At 46.3% G+C, this 6,000-nt stretch overlaps 2 non-coding genes across 2 annotated transcripts; both read right to left on the reverse strand.

The window, feature by feature from the left end:
* Nucleotides 1–355: 355 nt before the first annotated feature.
* trnag-gcc (transfer RNA glycine (anticodon GCC)) lies at nt 356–426 on the reverse strand. Its single transcript has one exon. It is a non-coding gene; the product is annotated as a tRNA-Gly (tRNA).
* A 5,279-nt stretch (nt 427–5,705) lies between these two features.
* trnae-uuc (transfer RNA glutamic acid (anticodon UUC)) lies at nt 5,706–5,777 on the reverse strand. Its single transcript has one exon. It is a non-coding gene; the product is annotated as a tRNA-Glu (tRNA).
* Nucleotides 5,778–6,000: the final 223 nt, after the last annotated feature.

Here is a 6,000-nt window from a genome sequence, read left to right on the forward strand (position 1 = left end):
GATTCAATCTTTCGCTGTTGATCTTTTCCAAGGAGCGCTTTAAGGTGCTGCCAAAACGTTTAAAATTGGGGATGTTAAAATTCCTTCCCGTCGGGGAATTTCACCCCGGTCTCCCGCGTGACAGGCGGGGATACTCACAACGAGACTAACGAGGAAGTGAGCAATGCAATGTCTGTCAGAGTAAGAATCGAGCCTGTTACACAGGAACAGGATGCCATTCAGCCCCTCAAAGCTGTTGCACAGCAACAGGAGCAGAACATTCATACCCTTGATCCACTTGCACAGGTACAGCTAATAAATTATTTATGCTCATGTGATGTGTTTGCTATGAAATGAATTGTTAAAAAAATTAGCCTGCATTGGCCGGGAATCGAACCCGGGTCTCCCGCGTGGCAGGCGAGAATTCTACCCCTGAACCACCAATGCACGCCGACTTAATCAATTCTATTTTCTGGTAGCTACAATTTATTTTTGACTTTTGTTAATACAAGCTGGGACACTGCGTTAACATAAAAAGCAATATGCAGCAGATACTGCATCTGGAATTGTTGATTAAATGCTGGAAACACTTCGATGGTCCTGGAAGATCTGTGGACAGAGAAACACAGGGTTAACCTCTCAGGTGCATGAGCTCTCGGTAGAGCTAAGATTTTGCACTTTTCTACGTCCCGTGGGAGTTTCCTTCCAACGTTGTTTAGCTGCTCAAAAATTACATAATTAAGAAACTAACCTTCCCCAAAAGAAAAAATAGGAGCAGGATTGGGCCATTCGGCCCCTCGAGCCCGCCATTTAAAAAGTTCGTGGCTGATGAGATCTTCGACACAACGCAACTTTGCCGCCCGTTCCCCATAACCTTTGACTCCCCTGTAGCTGAAATATATGTCTATCAGACATACAGAACCCGTTTGACGTCTTACAGTGTGGCCCGAGGGATAGTGTGGAGAAGCTGGGATTGCTTTCCTCTGGAGGCTAAGAGGAAATTTAATAGAGGCTTGCAAAATTACAATGGGTTTTGATAGAGGAAATAAAGACAAACGCTTTCCAATGGCAGGAGGGATGGTAACCAGAGGTAGAATTGTCTTATGCAGCGAATGTTAAGGCCTCATGAATATCAGGATAAGTTATCACGGCCCATAACTCTGTCATTCGAGTCTTGCACACGTTGCTAATGTGGCATTTTTCACACTGGCAATGAGTTGACTGATAGCCGTGCTCTGATCAGCTAAGTTTGTTAGGGAGATGCAGTCGGCAAAATAATACATGGAAGACGGATAATAACCGTGACTGTTCTGACACTGCGAGGCAAGGAAGCGAATGCTGCGCTGCTGACTGTTGAGGCAACAGCAGCGGTGTGGAAAATTGAAAGGTTGATGAGGTGCAAGCATTGTTTCGCGCGGGTGCTTTGATTGCTGGCATTTCAAACAGCCAGAAAACGCACTGGTTCCCTGACCGGGAATCGAACCCGGGCCGCGGCGGTGAAAGCGCCGAATCCTATCCACTAGACCACCAGGTAAGCTGTGAGAAGCAGCCGGCCAGCAAGCAGAACAAGGCAGTCTTTCCTCCTTGCTGCTTTGAAATTCAGGTCACTTTCACGCCAGGCAAACTTTTCGGACAAGATGACATTTTTTAGGCGAGATCACAAAGGACATGTTCAGGAAACCACAGCATCAAGTGCGTGTAGGCGTCCACCTGAAATCTATTTGCTTCTGTGCTTTTCTCAGAGATACACAGTCAGAGAAAAGCCGTCGGGATATTGAATAATCAGCACCAAAATATCAAGGACAATACAGAGGAAACAGTAATGCACTGCTTGAGACAAAGACTCAAACATATGCACGAACACAGATGTGTGCTCACTTTGTGTGAGTATGTCTCAGATATCCATATGATTCATGGAGGCGTGCAGTACAGTGTGAGGCCATTCGGCCAATCGTGCCAGTGCTGTCCACTTGAAAGTTCAGACGTGCTTTCTCCCGCTGTTATCTGCATTTCCCTGTCCTCTCTCGTTCCGCAGTGCCCCGCACAAAAGACAAACAGAAGGAGAACACTATGCTAACGAGGAATTGATGCAGGAGGTTTTTATGCAGTTCCTCACCGTTTAAAATTGTTTTAGGTTCAATCTTTCGCTGTTGATCTTTTCCAAGGAGCGCTTTAAGGTGCTGCCAAAACGTTTAAAATTGGGGATGTTAAAATTCCTTCCCGTCGGGGAATTTCACCCCGGTCTCCCGCGTGACAGGCGGGGATACTCACAACGAGACTAACGAGGAAGTGAGCAATGCAATGTCTGTCAGAGTAAGAATCGAGCCTGTTACACAGGAACAGGATGCCATTCAGCCCCTCAAAGCTGTTGCACAGCAACAGGAGCAGAACATTCATACCCTTGATCCACTTGCACAGGTACAGCTAATAAATTATTTATGCTCATGTGATGTGTTTGCTATGAAAGGAATTGTTAAAAAAATTAGCCTGCATTGGCCAGGAATCGAACCCGGGTCTCCCGCGTGGCAGGCGAGAAATCTACCCCTGAACCACCAATGCACGGCGACTTAATCAATTCTATTTTCTGGTAGCTACAATTTATTTTTGACTTTTGTTAATACAAGCGGGGACACTGCGTTAACATAAAAAGCAATATGCAGCAGATACTGCATCTGGAATTGTTGATTAAATGCTGGAAACACTACGATGGTCCTGGAAGATCTGTGGACAGAGAAACACAGGGTTAACCTCTCAGGTGCATGAGCTCTCGGTAGAGCTAAGATTTTGCACTTTTCTACGTCCCGTGGGAGTTTCCTTCCAACGTTGTTTAGCTGCTCAAAAATTACATAATTAAGAAACTAACCTTCCCCAAAAGAAAAAATAGGAGCAGGATTGGGCCATTCGGTCCCTCGAGCCCGCCATTTAAAAAGTTCGTGGCTGATGAGATCTTCGACACAACGCAACTTTGCCGCCCGTTCCCCATAACCTTTGACTCCCCTGTAGCTGAAATATATGTCTATCAGACATACAGAACCCGTTTGACGTCTTACAGTGTGGCCCGAGGGATAGTGTGGAGAAGCTGGGATTGCTTTCCTCTGGAGGCTAAGAGGAAATTTAATAGAGGCTTGCAAAATTACAATGGGTTTTGATAGAGGAAATAAAGACAAACGCTTTCCAATGGCAGGAGGGATGGTAACCAGAGGTAGAATTGTCTTATGCAGCGAATGTGAAGGCCTCATGAATATCAGGATAAGTTATCACGGCCCAGTTACTCTGTCATTCGAGTCTCGCACACGTTGCTAATGTGGCATTTTTCACACTGGCAATGAGTTGACTGATAGCCGTGCTCTGATCAGCTAAGTTTGTTAGGGAGATGCAGTCGGCAAAATAATACATGGAAGACGGATAATAACCGTGACTGTTCTGACACTGCGAGGCAAGGAAGCGAATGCTGCACCTCGGTACCGAATGATGCGCTGCTGACTGTTGAGGCAACAGCAGCGGTGTGGAAAATTGAAAGGTTGATGAGGTGCAAGCATTGTTTCGCGCGGGTGCTTTGATTGCTGGCATTTCAAACAGCCAGAAAACGCACTGGTTCTCTGACCGGGAATCGAACCGGGCCGCGGCGGTGAAAGCGCCGAATCCTATCCACTAGACCACCAGGGAAGCTGTGAGAAGCGGCCTGCCAACAAGCAGAACAAGGCAGTCTTTCCTCCTTGCTGCTTTGAAATTCAGGTCACTTTCACGCCAGGCAAACTTTTCGGACAAGATGACATTTTTTAGGCGAGTTCACAAAGGACATGTTCAGGAAACCACAGCATCAAGTGCGTGTAGGCGTCCACCTGAAATCTATTTGCTTCTGTGCTTTTCTCAGAGATACACAGTCAGAGAAAAGCCGTCGGGATATTGAATAATCAGCACCAAAATATCAAGGACAATACAGAGGAAACAGTAATGCACTGCTTGAGACAAAGACTCAAACATATGCACGAACACAGATGTGTGCTCACTTTGTGTGAGTATGTCTCAGATATCCATATGATTCATGGAGGCGTGCAGTACAGTGTGAGGCCATTCGGCCAATCGTGCCAGTGCTGTCCACTTGAAAGTTCAGACGTGCTTTCTCCCGCTGTTATCTGCATTTCCCTGTCCTCTCTCGTTCCGCAGTGCCCCGCACAAAAGACAAACAGAAGGAGAACACTATGCTAACGAGGAATTGATGCAGGAGGTTTTTATGCAGTTCCTCACCGTTTAAAATTGTTTTAGGTTCAATCTTTCGCTGTTGATCTTTTCCAAGGAGCGCTTTAAGGTGCTGCCAAAACGTTTAAAATTGGGGATGTTAAAATTCCTTCCCGTCGGGGAATTTCACCCCGGTCTCCCGCGTGACAGGCGGGGATACTCACAACGAGACTAACGAGGAAGTGAGCAATGCAATGTCTGTCAGAGTAAGAATCGAGCCTGTTACACAGGAACAGGATGCCATTCAGCCCCTCAAAGCTGTTGCACAGCAACAGGAGCAGAACATTCATACCCTTGATCCACTTGCACAGGTACAGCTAATAAATTATTTATGCTCATGTGATGTGTTTGCTATGAAATGAATTGTTAAAAAATTTAGCCTGCATTGGCCAGGAATCGAACCCGGGTCTCCCGCGTGGCAGGCGAGAAATCTACTCCTGAACCACCAATGCACGCCGACTTAATCAATTCTATTTTCTGGTAGCTACAATTTATTTTTGACTTTTGTTAATACAAGCGGGGACACTGCGTTAACATAAAAAGCAATATGCAGCAGATACTGCATCTGGAATTGTTGATTAAATGCTGGAAACACTACGATGGTCCTGGAAGATCTGTGGACAGAGAAACACAGGGTTAACCTCTCAGTGCATGAGCTCTCGGTAGAGCTAAGATTTTGCACTTTTCTACGTCCCGTGGGAGTTTCCTTCCAACGTTGTTTAGCTGCTCAAAAATTACATAATTAAGAAACTAACCTTCCCCAAAAGAAAAAATAGGAGCAGGATTGGGCCATTCGGCCCCTCGAGCCCGCCATTTAAAAAGTTCGTGGCTGATGAGATCTTCGACACAACGCAACTTTGCCGCCCGTTCCCCATAACCTTTGACTCCCCTGTAGCTGAAATATATGTCTATCAGACATACAGAACCCGTTTGACGTCTTACAGTGTGGCCCGAGGGATAGTGTGGAGAAGCTGGGATTGCTTTCCTCTGGAGGCTAAGAGGAAATTTAATAGAGGCTTGCAAAATTACAATGGGTTTTGATAGAGGAAATAAAGACAAACGCTTTCCAATGGCAGGAGGGATGGTAACCAAAGGTAGAATTGTCTTATGCAGCGAATGTTAAGGCCTCATGAATATCAGGATAAGTTATCACGGCCCAGTTACTCTGTCATTCGAGTCTTGCACACGTTGCTAATGTGGCATTTTTCACACTGGCAATGAGTTGACTGATAGCCGTGCTCTGATCAGCTAAGTTTGTTAGGGAGATGCAGTCGGCAAAATAATACATGGAAGACGGATAATAACCGTGACTGTTCTGACACTGCGAGGCAAGGAAGCGAATGCTGCACCTCGGTACCGAATGATGCGCTGCTGACTGTTGAGGCAACAGCAGCGGTGTGGAAAATTGAAAGGTTGATGAGGTGCAAGCATTGTTTCGCGCGGGTGCTTTGATGGCTGGCATTTCAAACAGCCAGAAAACGCACTGGTTCCCTGACCGGGAATCGAACCCGGGCCGCGGCGGTGAAAGCGCCGAATCCTATCCACTAGACCACCAGGGAAGCTGTGAGAAGCGGCCTGCCAGCAAGCAGAACAAGGCAGTCTTTCCTCCTTGCTGCTTTGAAATTCAGGTCACTTTCACGCCAGGCAAACTTTTCGGACAAGATGACATTTTTTAGGCGAGTTCACAAAGGACATGTTCAGGAAACCACAGCATCAAGTGCGTGTAGACGTCCACCTGAAATCTATTTGCTTCTGTGCTTTTCTCAGAGATACACAGTCAGA

This window comes from Somniosus microcephalus, unplaced genomic scaffold (genome assembly GCF_052327205.1).
Source record: "Somniosus microcephalus isolate GS21.2 unplaced genomic scaffold, FLI_Smic_1.0 unresolved_chr8, whole genome shotgun sequence".
Taxonomy (NCBI): Eukaryota; Metazoa; Chordata; class Chondrichthyes; order Squaliformes; family Somniosidae; genus Somniosus; species Somniosus microcephalus.